The 14,665-nt window shown below is 37.1% G+C and overlaps 1 protein-coding gene and 1 long non-coding RNA gene across 3 annotated transcripts in view; both read left to right on the top strand.

The window, feature by feature from the left end:
• Positions 1-14,665, top strand: part of DMD (dystrophin) — a 2,147,259-nt gene that overhangs the window by 261,778 nt on the left and 1,870,816 nt on the right. The window lies entirely within an intron of this gene.
• Positions 4,910-10,556, top strand: LOC145535982 (uncharacterized). The gene is made up of 2 exons (XR_014075569.1): positions 4,910-5,030; positions 7,971-10,556. It is a non-coding gene; the product is annotated as an uncharacterized LOC145535982 (long non-coding RNA).

Here is a 14,665-nt window from a genome sequence, read left to right on the forward strand (position 1 = left end):
TAAAAAAATGTATATATATATATATATTTTTATTTTTGGTTGTGCTGGGTCTTCGTTGTTGCACACGGGCTTTCTCTAGTTGTGGCGAGTGGGGGCTACTCTCTAGTTGCAGTGCACGGGCTTCTCATTGTGGTAGCTTCTCTTGTTGCGGAGCACAGGCTCTGGGGCACAAGGGCTTCAGTAGTTGCAGCATATGGGCTCAATAGTTGTGACATTGGGGCTTTGTCGTAGTTCAGCATGTGGGATCTTCCTGTACCAGGGATCAAACCCACGTCCCCTGCATTGGCAGGTGGATTCCTATCCACCTCACCACCAGGGAAGCCCTGCTCCCTATTCTTAAACTTGAGTTAAAGATGAATTCAGTTTCCTATTTTTTTTTTTTTTTTTTTTAGTTTAAACATTTAGCTGGTTTTTACTTACGCGGTTTTCTAAAAGGTCAGTGGCTCCCAAGGGAAGACAAGTTTCCTCCATAGAACAATCCAGGTTGAATGTATATGTTCCCTCCAGCTGCTGTGTTTCCTCCCCTGTGAGTTGTTCCTTGAAAAGAGAGGCCACAGGATGCAGGAAAGGCCTCATCAGCAGAACTGGGCCTGAGGATAACAGCGGGGAGTTGCCTAGGTATCATAGGTGCCAATGAATGAGAGCTGGGAGGGTGATGCAAAAATAAACAAATGTGTTAACACTGAAGTTCGGCCCGAGATAGAAAAAGCTTCCTCTGGAAGTAGCGAGTTCTCTTTCACTGGGGTGTGAAATCGGGACATAAACATCTGTTTAAGGAATGCTATGGAGCGATTTGGATCACACATTAGGAACTGGAGAATATTAGGGATTTTTCCAATATTGTTACTTGAGCCTTACTAGTTCCTAAGCATGTTTCATGAACCACCTCCAGGGTGAGAATAGATCCTGAATGCCCACCACCACCATCATTCCTTTAGCTGAAGAGCTCTTCATGTTTCAGAGTGGGCTTCTGTGCCACAGTCTATTGTAAGAAATAGTTGCCTTTCAACCATGAAGAGGCTTCCCTGGTGGCTCCCATAGAGATGGTAAAGAATCTGCCTGCAATGCTGGAGACTCATGTTGCATCCCTGAGTCAGGAAGATCCCCTGGAGAGGGGGATGGCAACCTACTCCAGTATTCTTGCCTGGAGAATCAACCCTGATATTCTTGGTTCCTATGTACTTCTCATAAGTCCTTGGAGCAATTTTATTGGTATTTTTAATGCTGGTTGAATGTGTTAGGGTGAAGGGATCCTGTTGCACAGAACATGGTTCTCTCTCATCGGTCCACACAGCACTTAAATTCTAGAAATATTTTATTAGTATATTTCTTGATTGATATAATAAAACTATCTTTCTAGCATACTGGCATAGTTGAGGTAGAAAATAACAAAATGAAAAAATGATGATAAATGGGTGGGCATACTGACATGTCTTTGTATACAGCAAACAGTAAGAAGCAGATGGGACAGTGTGAGTAACACATTGACAAGAGTTTCTGGAGCCAACTGGTGCTGCACCTGTTAACCTGGAAGGAGATTAATGTAGAGGAACAGCTACTGTCTTTCCATATTTCTTAGCACAAAAAAAGATGTTTTATTACATTCATTGTAACTTCTCTTTGGCAATAGATTCAGGTAACAGCTTCTTCCTGGTTTCCACACTTGCCTTTTCTCATAGTAGCATGTCGTCTTTGAAAATTCCATCTAATTTGATAAAATGAACTCTTCCGTCAAGACAGTATAAAATTGGTTTTCTTCAATTTTGTCCCAGTTCGTTGGGTTTCATGACCTATAGTGACTATTTCTATACTGATTTGCTTTTGTTTTTAATTTTTTGTTTTCTCAAGCTTTTTATGAGTGGTATCTAGCAATATGTTTCCTAATGTTCCAAACTATTTAAAATCCTTGATTTTAACAATTCTAATACTGGTTATATACATCAGTGATTATCTTTTATATCTAACTGATATTAAATATCTGTGTTAATTTAAAAAATTCCTGCACTGTCACACTATTGTGAACATGAACAAAATCCCTAAGCACTAGTCTAGCCATATATGACCTATTGTTAATTCTTTGCTGAATGAATGGAAAATACAGAAATAGGTCATTTTGTCCCTTATATATTATATTAATATATCTTTTTAATGCTCATTTTGCATTAGATGTCACTTCACTTATGCCCCCTTTAATAGAAAAGAATATAATTTTTATCTTTTGCATTGAGAAATGACGTTGCAATCAGTTTCTCATGGCTTAAATTAAATTTGAACTTGGAAGCCCTGCTGATATAGTAATGTGCACTTTCCAAATAATTATAAAGTGAATCAATCTGAATTTTAACATAAGGGGAAACATAAATAACATTACTTCTTACCTGTTATGAGAGCTAGAATTTGCAGCCTGAAAAGTAAAGTAGTGAAATTCACTTAGAGAAATTTATTTTTAAATTCAAACTTCTAAATTTGGGGGAAATGGGTAGAAAGCGCTAAGCAGTGGAAAAAGTACCTTATGGGTTGTGAAAGATATTTCAGCCTCCTATGGGACTGAGACTGTTAAAATCAACATGTGATAAAATTGATCAGAACTTAATATCTGATGCTGGAAATATGCAGTGGCCTATGATTGCTCTAACATAAGCTAAAGAAGCAGAACAAATGCTTGGAGAGTTTACCTCCATCTCCTTTTAGGAAAAGACTATTATTGAGAATGCAGACTAAGAAAACACCCCATCAACAGTAAAGTGGCTTGGGAAAAAATGTTTTACCATAGCACATCTTGAAGTTTCTACTTAAGGCTATTCTACGTGAATATTTGAAAAGAGGAGATGTCAAATGTAAAAGCACAAGAGGCCCTGAGGGTTTAGTATCTTTATTTGCGTTAAGGTTTCTCATAAATAATTCTATTTTGGGATATAGGCTTAAAAGGCAGCTGCTCAGACTTCTGGTAAATATGTAATAAATGTGATTCTTTTTAATATCAAAGTTACCCTTAGGATAGTAAGTGCATTTATTTTAAAGAAATATAAAAATAAAATGAATAAAATATTTCAGGTACCTCAGATCATTGCAAATTAGTCATCTAGTCTCTCTGAGTTTTTCTTGGATTATATGAATAATGCCTTGGGATAGAGTGAAACTTACCAAATTCTGTTTCTGAGAACCGAGGGGTGGGAAAGGTTTCAGAAAGCAGAAGCCCATGGGAAGAATTTTTCTACTGACTGTCAGGTAAATCATCTGAAGAAAGGAAAAGCTGATTTTCAATCGGTTTAAGGTAATAGAAAATGTTCAAATTCCAGGGATTTTTTGTGTGTGTTCAATAGCCCACTTAACCCACTGAAGAACACCCCAGGAATAACAAGTGAATCATAAGGTGGAGTGACATTAAAGTGCACGTGTTTTCTTCAATATTGATATTTTCCCCCTTAAAATTATATGTGTAGAGAAGCTTGTCCTTAGAAGCAGTCTGTTCAGGTCAGAAAAAATAAATTGTGGTGTCAAATACAAAGTTAGATTACCTCACCAAGATTTCAGGAACTCCGGGGCTGGAGAAATGTGGCTTGAAGGAAGGCCGTTGGTTTGTCCACCTCCTGCATTTTGTCAGGACAAAGGTAGGGTATAATCAAAAGCCCCAGCTTTTGAAATCCTTATAATAGTTTTATCCTTTGGCCTGTCAGCTGAATATTGCTGACAATATAGGTATTCTTTAGCACAAAAGCATTGAGCCACTCTGGACTCATAATTTTCTCAGTTTATGGTGTGTGTGATGATTTTGTAAAGTAGAAAATAGTTGGAGGTTGGAGCCTCATAACCCTAGAAGGTAACTTTAGGCACTTCCATCAGCCACGTACCATCTGCAAACTGGACAGAATTCAGTGGACAGAAACAAACTCGATTGCCTCTCTACCCCCTTGTACTCCCAGGGCCTAGCTTATAATGTATGGCTCATAAAAGACTCTATAAATGACTCCTAAATGAAGGGATAAATGAGAGAGTGCACAGATGAATGCATCTCTGGGATTTCAAGATGCTTTTGTGTCCATGCATCCTGCATAGCCATCTCCTGTCTTTCTGAATTCCTAAAAAGGAGAGAGAGGTTGTTTGCTTTCTGTAATGTCTGGTTTTGGAAAGCGAGAACAGGTAATTATTATGAATAGAAAGCACAGTAAATGCAAATTCAAAAGACCCAGGCCAAATCATTTAAACCTTCTAAGGTCTCACCTGGAAAGGGGGCTGATAATACTTGACTTTACCACTTATGGTGTTGCCAAAACCTGCCGTCCACGATGTACGTCGCCACACCGCGCATAGCCATACTGACTGCAGTTTCCTGTGTCTTCCTCCCCTGACGCAGAGCAAGTGTGGTGATCTCCCTAAATACACAGGCTCCTGCAGTGAAAAAGTACTTGGATTCTTGTTTGGATTCCATCTCCACTACTTACTAGCTCCATAACTGTCGCTTCATCACTCGCCTGTAAAATGATGTTAGTACGGTACCTACTTCTTTGAGAATTAAATAGCTAATACATGCAAATTGCCTAGAACAGTGTCTGGCTTGTTGTTAAGTGTTCTACAAATCCTTACTGTTGTGGTTGCTATTGTTATTATCATTATCATTATTTCATATTCTCGTACCTTTTTAAACCCACTCTCTACATAATGAACTCTATCACCCAAAAATGAAATATTGGTTTCCTAAAATCTGGCCCATGGTTAGAGTTCTGGCTTCATCCTCCACAGCTTCTGACTGTACATCTTACACTCTAGCAGTACCAGCCCACCTATAATTCTTCCTATGGACCACCCGTTTTCTACCTCCGCACTTCTACACAAGCTGTTTAGTCTGCCTAGACTAATGCTTTCTTGTTGCCCTGACAAACTCCTGTCTGTCCTCTGAGACCACAAAATTGTATAGCTGTAGTCTTCACCTTATGCTGTAAGGTAAATGCAGAAAGGCTTGCTTTCTAAGCAGCAGGAGTGATTTCTTCAGGATGGTCCAGGGCAAGCCAGTACTACAGTTTCTGCCTTCAGCCATTTCTCCCCTAAGTGATCCTCTTGGGACCATTTGACAAGGTGACCTCTTTTCTGCATACAGTGCGGAGTCTTTCTTTCAAGGGTGCATTCAACAAGGGTAGGTTTTTGATTGCTGTCCAATTTGCAGTTATGCTGACCAATGTTTTGTTTTGTTTTTGGAACCTGTTTGAAAAGCAATGGAGACTAATCCAAATTTATCTGAGTCTGTTAAGAATATATTAGAATCATCAGTGTTTTTAGAAAATGCTTCTTCACTCTTGACCAATGTTTCCCATCCCTAGAATTTTCTTCCAATTAAAACATATATCAGAATAGTCAACATTATCAATGTAGAGGAGAAAAGGGAGACAGGAACACATTGGCGGCATTATAGTGGCCGAAACACTGTCAGAACCTCAGAAATAGAGAGGAATACTTTCACTAATTTTTATGTTCATTGTTAAGGAAAGGAAAAAGTGTCCTTAGGTGGCTCACTGCTTCCCAGTAACCCTCCACCTAGGATTGAGGCAAGCTTGGATACTGCCACATTTTCAGTGGAAATCAAAGACATCTGTCCATCAATCATTGGTGTGTGTATGTGTGTTTTAAAAGTGTTAATCGTTCAGTCACGTCATACTCTTTGCTATCCCATGGACTGTAGCCTGCCAGGCTCCTCTGTCCACGGAATTCTCCAGGCAAGAAGACTGGAGTGGGTTGCCATGCCCTTCTCCAGGGGATCTCCCCCACCCAGGGATCAAACCTGAGTCCCCACATTGTAGGCAGATCCTTTACCATCCGAGCCACAAGGTGTGCTTTAAGGATTTAATTAAAACACTGGTAATGCATCACAACTTACATTTTTGTTTTACTTCATGTTCACTTTACACCTGGATTCCATAGTAAGTAATAGTGATAGGTGCATTTTAAGTTTCATTTAGCTTTAGTCAGTGTGTTGTTTCAAGACGCTATAGAAAGATTTAACATATTTCAACCTAAAGCACTTCTTTAAAATGGTTTATCTGATGAACACACAGAAAGTCATGGTTTAAAGAAAAGGACATGTTCTGGAGTCAAAGCTCCTACCACCTGCTACGGGATAAGCCAGTAAAAGGAGAGACAAGGTGTTAGGGCAAGAAATAACAACTTGATTGAGAAAGCCTGCAGACTGAGAAGATGGCGAACTAGAGACCTAAAGAGCCATCTTGCCCAGATCTGGATGCTAGTTTCTTTTATGGAACGAAGAAATGAGGAGGTGAGAAGGTAAAGTAAAAAATATCATTAGTTGTTGCAGATATTTCCAGCTTTAGCTTAACTCCAAAGGGGATGTGTTAATTGACTCTTTCCTGTAGTCATTCATAGGTGGGCCTGTTATGGATGTTTCCGGTGAGCTGAACGGAGGTATTTTAGCTTAACCTTAAAGGATGGGAGGCAGGGTTCCCGGAGATGGGCCATTATGTATATTTTCGGCCATAGGCAACATTCCTTTAGTGATTAGCTTGTAACAAAAGCCATGGGATACAAAGGTTAAAGCAAAAGAAACAGATCAAGTATAGAGTCAGGTTTGTTCTTTCCTATCTCAGACACAGGTTTGTGATTAGTTAAATGTTAATGTAAATTTTGGTTCAGTTATTTTTAAATGATGAAATTTTGAGGAACCACCTTGAATTTGAATTTTGTCATCTCTAAAATTAAGACTGAGATAACTCGTTACCAGAGCGGTTTTGAATTATAATGTAAGATTAAAATACTCTTGAAAATGTAAAATGCTGTATAAATATTATAGTTGTGCTTACTGTCGTTCCAGACATTTTTGGAAAAATAGTTAAGTGATAGGTAACATTGTCCCAAAGTCCTCATTCCGTATCAGTGTTATACTGTACTTTAACCTGGGTCAAGTTATTTAAATGTTTTTGCTTCACCTCCTTCTCTAGAATAAAAGATACTGGTCAGTCTGCTTTAGAATCTAGGAATATAAAATTGGCACATACCTCTTTAGCAACTACAGTGCTCATTGCTGATGTATTTAACAGAAGTAACACAAATATAATTAAGCAGGTAGAAAGAAAGAGAGGATGAACATGTAGAAGCAACTTGGTATATTCCAGATTTCATGCTCAATTAATTGAATGATCCAAGCTAATCTCTTCTCTAATGCCCAGGTGAAATAAGTGTCAGCCCTGTTTATTTTTCTAAGTCAAATTGAGCATATTGCTAAAGCCCTATCTACTAGGGCATATCTAAACATGACCTCTTATGTTTTGAACTATGCAGTCCTTTCACTGGAGTTTCTAAACAAACCTGGGGAGCCTGCTTGGCTCACCAGAGAACAGGGAGAAGACTGTAGCTTTTAATCCAACATTGAATAAGCAATTTGACTCATTAAAATGGGAAGTGACTCCTCTGTTAGATGAAGGTAAAGATTTCCACCCCACCCATTGGCTATTCCCAAGGTCAAGAGTAATTTTAATTATCAGTACACTCTCTCACTCTTTGGCTTCTTGTCACTTTTGGGGGGGTCCCATAGTTTAATTACAGTGACAACTATAATAGAAACATTTATGAAAGAGCTATTAGCCAAACAATAACTAGTTGTGTGTCTTTGTACAACCAGATTTAGGATACAGATTTATAACTGGCAAATTGAGGGACAAAAATTACATTGCACATTTCCTTAGGTTTGTTACACCTCATACAGCTTGTCCTACAGTTGTTCAGTCGCTCAGTCATGTCCCACTCTTTGCAACCCCATGGACTGCAGCGTGCCAGGCTTTCCTGTCCATCACCAACTCCTGGAGCTTGCTCAAACTCATGTCCATTGAGTCGGTGATGCCATCCATCCATCTCATCCTCCGTCATTCCCTTCTCTTCCTGCCTTCGATCTTTTCCAGCATCAGAGTCTTTTCCCATGAGTCAGCTCTTCACATCAGGTGGCCAAAGTATTGGAGCTTCAGCTTCAGCATCAGTCCTTCCAATGAATATTCAGGGTTGATTTCCTTTAGGATTGACTGGTTTCATCTCCTGGCTGTTCAGCTTAGGAATCCAGTTTTCTTTTGAAGCACATTCCTGGAAAAGCTGATTTTCCTCTTGCATTCCCCTTATGACTTTATGCATTCCTGTAATAGATGAAGGGGAACAGAATATGCCACCCAAAAATGTGCCACTTTGGCATGCAGATTATTTTGAGCTGAAGACAATCAGGGCCCAAAACAGTCTTTATTCATTTAGTTGGCTGCACTGGGTCTTAGTTGCCACACATTGAATCTTCCTTGCCACATGCAGAATCTCTTAGTTGTTGCATGCAGAATACTTTAGTTGCAGCATGTGGGATCTAGTTCCCTGACCAGGGATGGAACCTGGACCCCCTGCATTGGCAGTAGGGAGTCTTAGCCACTGGGCCACCAGGAAAGTGCCTGGATGAGCTTTGTAACTCCCACTTAACTGCCTAATTTAGATAAGGGGATCTGGTTCAAGGAAAGAGCCATCACAAATGATACCTACAAAGAGTATGGGCTAGATGTGGTAAGCACAAGGGAGGTCTGTGGCAGGGCCTATTTGTTCAAAGGCCTCTCTGTGTCCCACTGTCTCTGCATGGCATGGCATGGCAAGCACTTATTTACCATATATTTGTTCTTCTCATCTTCCTCTGAATAATCTGCCTTCCCTCTGGAGCCCCATTCTCCTTAGCTTAGGATGGCATGGAAGCCTCAATTGCCTAACTGAGCATGTCATGTTTTTGCAGGACTCCCACACCTTCAATGTTAAATCTGGTTTTCTCCTGTTAATCAGTCTTACATTAATTACCCTAGAAGGGAAGAAGAAAAAATTTTCCTCCCCTACGCTGAGTACCCTAATTAGAGGCCTGGGCAAGATGTTTCATTGTTGGAATTATAACATTTCAATAGTTTACAGTATCTTGATTTTCTGATTTCCTGGGGTATATTGAAATGGTTCGGTAATGAAAAATGTATGATTCTCCCAAGTGAAAAGTTAATTAACAATTACTTTTATTCTTTGATGAAGAGTTTCATAGCTAAATTAATACAATGTGCTAGGTTTTTTTGTTTTTCTTTTTCTTAGCTGATTAAATAATGCTAAATTAGATCATCTTTGGTCTAATGTTGAATTAGACCATTTGGCAACCCAGGTACAAGCTATTTTAATCTCTTGTTGTGTATTGTTGTTTAATTTTTGACTCCATAAATAAGTAAATGCAATTTGAATTATTGTCATTAAGAGTCATTAAGAAGGAAACTGGCTTCAAATGATGTGGTGAAGCCATTTTTAAAATAGAGATTTTACAGAAGAAAAGGAAGGATAAAATAATGAAGGAATACAACTTTGCTTTTGAGTTTTGTTTTGTTTTTTTTTTTTTTTGTATTCCTGAGTTAGGCTGGAGGCCAGATTTGTAATTGCTCATGTATAAGCTTTTTAAAATTTCCTTAAGGAAATCTGGGTGGATTGGATTTTCCAAAAAGGCAATTAAAGGTTTGCAGTTGAAAAATTATCCTTCTTCATAAATATTGGTGAGTATAATGGTTTCCTGGCATGGAGGATATACTGGACATTATATCGAGAGTTACAGCTCCAGGCAAAATTAAACTTGCGTTTTTCAGAGATACCAGGATTAGCTTGTTTACCAATTTTTTACTAATTTGTTAAAGCAGCTATATTTGAAAAATAAATAGACCTTACATTTTAAGCTTAGAAACTTCCTTTCATATATATTCTAACAAGTCCAGTGGTCTTCTCCCTTTGCTGTGAATTGGAATTTCATGAGAACCTTTAAATCCTGAAGATGCCTGGGTCCCATCTCCGAAGATTCTGATTTAATTGGATTGGAAGAAAACCTGGTCATTGGGATGTTTTAAAGCTCCCCAGATGATTGTTATGTGCAGTAAAGGTTGCAAAACCAGTTAACTTATAAACGACATACTGTTTCCTATGCAAGAGCTGGTAAATTGAAAGAGTGTGTGGACATAAGAATAAGCCAAAAAACCCAATGTCGATAAAGCAGACACCTACCTCACAGATATGTTTGCAATAACACATTACTGAAAATGATTGAATTTTGGAATACAAACTTTTGGTATACCATTTTTTTTTTGATATACCAGTTTTTTTTGTTATAAAACACCTAGAGGAATTATTGTGTAGTAAAAGCAGCAAGCCATGTCAAAGAGGAAAAGTCAATTAACAGATACATCATTTCTTTTTAGATAATATAGAAAATGGAATATGTATCCATCAGCTAACTGTCTATATATCAACTACAAATAAACAACTGGATACGGTAGTTGTATTTTAATGGTAGAAAACAAGTTATTGCTACTTTCTATTAACAGTTATTTTGATATTTTTCTAGAGTAAATATACATTGCTTCTGTAATAAGAAAAAGTGTTATTTTCTAAAAGTTTCAAAAGTAGTCTACTTATAAATTAATGAAATCCCGAAGCCACACATTAAACTTCTGAGATAACAACAAAGCTGTAACCAAAAACATTCATTACCTTAAATGCTTTCATGTTTGAGATAAAAGAGAAAATAAGAGAATTAAGTGTTGGACTTTATAAGAAATAAAGAAGCAGTAGAAAAAATATCTTCAAAAATATTTTATAGACAAATGCTTTCAAACATCCAACTGTGACTTATCATGTATTTGAAAAATTCCAAACCGTGACGATATAGCTTTAAAACTTCTATTTTCATATTCTAAAGCCCACATAGCTTTGATTATGAAATTTGAAAAAAAAAATAGCAGAAACTTTGAACACTATAGACCAATTTCAGGAATATAAATATTAAAATCTTGTAAAATATAGCAAATTACACCAACAATAGGCTAAATTTACCATATTTAAATTGGATTTATCTCAGGAAAACAGTTATGCTTAATATAAGAGACTCCATTTACATCCTTCATTGCACATCCTTCTATAAATTATGAACAAATATTTATAAAATAAAGTCTGTTCCTGATATGAGGTAGAAACAAGCAAACCAAAGAAAGAGACTTTAAGCATCGTAAAAATAGATGACAGTTGATAAGCATGCAGACTGCTGTCTATCAAAATAACAGTAAACTCTGTAATCAATGTTGAAATACTAAAAGTATCTCCATTAAAATTAGAAACACACCTAGAATGCCCATTAAATGCTCTTTTTTAATTCTCTACTGGATATTCTAGCCAATGAAATATGCTAAGTAAAAGAAATGAGAAGTATAAGTATTAGAAAATAAAATCAAATTATTCCTATTAGAACATATTATTATTGTCCACTTGGGCCTAAGTAAATCAGCAACACTCACATCTACTCAGTGATATAACTGGTAAAGAAAAATGAGAATAATTGTATATTAAGTGTATGCAAGCTTTCCTCCATACTAGTAACTATTTAGACAACAAACACAATAGAAATCAAAGCTTTCATTCTGCACAGTAGAAATTCAAAATATGAGATTATTATGTATTTATTGATATTTTGTGTGCATTTGAAGAAGTGCAAACTTGAATGAAAAAATATAAAAGAATATTTGAGTACATGAACAGATATGCCTAGTATTTCTTGATGAAAAGTTTAATATTTGTACATATGCTGCTGCTGCTACTGCTAAGTCGCTTCAGTCGTGTCCGACTCTGTGCGACCCCATAAACGGCAGCCCACCAGGCTCCCTCATCCCTGGGATTCTCCAGGCAAGAACACTGGAGTGGGTTGCCATTTCCTTCTCCAATGCATGAAAGTGAAGGTGAAGTCGTTCAGTCCTGTCCAACTCTTAGCAACCCCAGGGACTGTAGCCTACCAGGCTCCTCCGTCCATGGGATTTTCCAGGCAAGAGTACTGGAGTGGGGTGCCATTGCCTTCTCCGTGTACATATGATTTCTCCCCAAATTTACCTAAAATATAAGTGCACACACAAAATATAATAACAGCCCATGAAGGGGGGGCTGAGAGAGCTTTGGAGGTGACCAAAAATTACCCTTGGACTGCAAGGAGATCAAACCAGTCAATCCTAAAGGAAATCAGTCCTGAATATTCATTGTAAGGGCAGATGCTGAAGCTGAAACTCCAATACTTTGGCCACTTGATGTGAAGAATTGATTCACTGGAAAAGACCCTGATGCTGGGAAGGATTGAAGGCAGGAGAAGGGGACTACAGAGGATACAACACCTACTCAATGGACATGAGTTTGAGCAAGCTCTGGGAGTTGCTGATGGACAGGGAAGACTGGCATGCTGCAGTCCATGGGGGCACAAAGAGTCGGACATGACTCAGCAACTGAACTGAACTGAAAATTGCTCTAAACTTCACCTGGCAGCAACATAGATGAGACGTAATTAGAAAATACTGAAGAAAAAAGTCATGTGTCCATCTCCATACGAAAATGTATAATAAATCTCCCACTAAAAGAATATATAGATAAGTGAAAGTAAATATTCTCAAGTATATATAGTAAAAATAACATTTCAGTTGTAGCTCAGCTGGTAAAGAATCCACCTGCAATGCAGAAGACCCTGGTTCAATTCCTGGGTCAGGAAGATCCCCTAGAGAAGGGATGGGCTACCCACTCCAGTATTCTTTGGCTTCCCTGATGGCTCAGTTGGTAAAGAATCTGCCTGCAATGTGGGAGACCAGGGGTCAATCCTTGGGTTGGGAAGATCCCCTGGAGGAGGGCATGGTATTCTTTCCTGGAGAATCCCCATGGAAAGACGAGCCTGGCAGGCTGCAGTCTATGGGGTCGCAAAGAGTCAGACACAACTGAGCAACTAAGCACATCAATGGGTAAAGATGGACTAGGAGAGTAGTAGCTTTTGGTAATCAGTTGATAATCACATAAAAAATCAGAATCCTCATTCACACAATGCACTAAAATTTAATTTGAGATAGATAAAATATTCAAATATAAATTTGCTTAAGAAGCTCAAGAAATAGAGGATGACTAAGTAAATATTTCTATAATGAGATGATGGAAAATACTTCTAGAGAAGTGGCAACAAATTCAAAAATGTAAGTGAAAAGCACACACAAATATTTAAAAATCTTTGTACGTTAAGAACAAACTGAAATTGAATCTTACAAATCGATTATGAAAAAGAAATACAGTGCCTAATTTTTTAAAAGATATGGAAGGAAGAATTGATATACAATCCTAAGACATGTGAAAAATGATCAGCTTTACTTATAATCAAATAAATGAAAATAAAAGTAACAGTTTTTAACCTTTTTTTTTTTTAAAAAAGAACCTGAATTGGAATGTTTCACAGAGCAGTTTTGTAATATCCATCAGAATCCTTAACAATGGGCATCCAGTTGATTGAGCAACTCATTTCTAAGGATTATCTAAACAAATATTCAAGTCTATATGCATATACTGAATCACACAAGTATTTGTTTATTATTTTTAAGAAACATGAAAGTAATACAATACTCATCGGTAGGGAGCTTATAGGGCTTCCCAGGTGGCGCTAGTGGTAAAGAGCCCGCGTGCCAATGCAGGAGACATAAGAGACTCAGGTTTGATCCCTGGGTCAGGAAGATCCCCTGGAGGAGGGCATGGCAATCCACTCCACTATTCTGACCTGGAGAATCCCATGAAGAGAGGATACTGGTGGGCTACAGTCCATAGAGTCGCAAAGAGTTGGAAACAACTGAAGCAACTTAGCACACACACATTCAGGGGATTTATAAAATAATGGTATATCTCTAAGAATAGAAATTTAAAGTTTTGGAAGTAATTGCATTGATATTAAAGGTATTCCAAGTGCTTAAAAGCATAGACTATAATACATAGTATACATACATATAATGATACAATATGATCTCATTTATATATGAATATATATCAAAATATAAATATTTGTTATCTCTGAGAAATGAACTTATACATAATATTAATTCTCTCATTTTTGCTTATCAGGATTTTCAAAAATGCATGCAATGAGTATTAATATATGTGAAATTGAAGACTATTTTATTTGAATTATTATCTAGACGTAAAGTACTTTTCATTTTATAGAATCTTTTACTTAAATACTGTGTCCTTCTACCATTTGCAACTCCTCAGAGGTATATAATTTGAGTTGCTTTATTTTCCTAATTCTTAAATTTTTCAAATCTTTAATAATATCCATAGCTCTAATCTTTGATTTTCTCATTTTTTCATTGTTTATAGTCTTTCTCTTGTGAAAAATGAGGAAAAATTAATTCATTTTCATATGCTCCAAATGCTTCTTCTGTTGATTTCTTTTTCATCTTAAATGCAATCCATAAATCTTTATTTTTTTCTTCTTTAAGCTGTAAGTAATATGTCTAAATTCCTGGCATGGCAAATGGAGATTTTAATGACTCTGCATGTTTTTCCATTGCTGTTGACTCGCTTCCCCCAAATTCTGTAAACTATACTTTTAATTTTATATTGAGTTGCATTTCTTTTTTGTTTTCTAACTATAATTAAGTCTCTAGTTTTTTTTCAAAAAGTATTCTAAAAATTGAAAACATATAAACAGCATGTACATTAGTATGGCACAATAAATCTATTTTATTGTAGAGCCAACTATGGTGTTGGGCTTACATTTGCTTTCCTACAGTTTCAATGACAGGTTACCTCTGCTGCTTTAAAGAGAATGTCCCTGTCTTCAAGTTCAAATGGATTT

The sequence above is a fragment of the Giraffa tippelskirchi genome, chromosome X (assembly GCF_054371585.1).
Source record: "Giraffa tippelskirchi isolate mGirTip1 chromosome X, T2T-mGirTip1v1.2.pri, whole genome shotgun sequence".
NCBI lineage: Eukaryota > Metazoa > Chordata > Mammalia > Artiodactyla > Giraffidae > Giraffa > Giraffa tippelskirchi.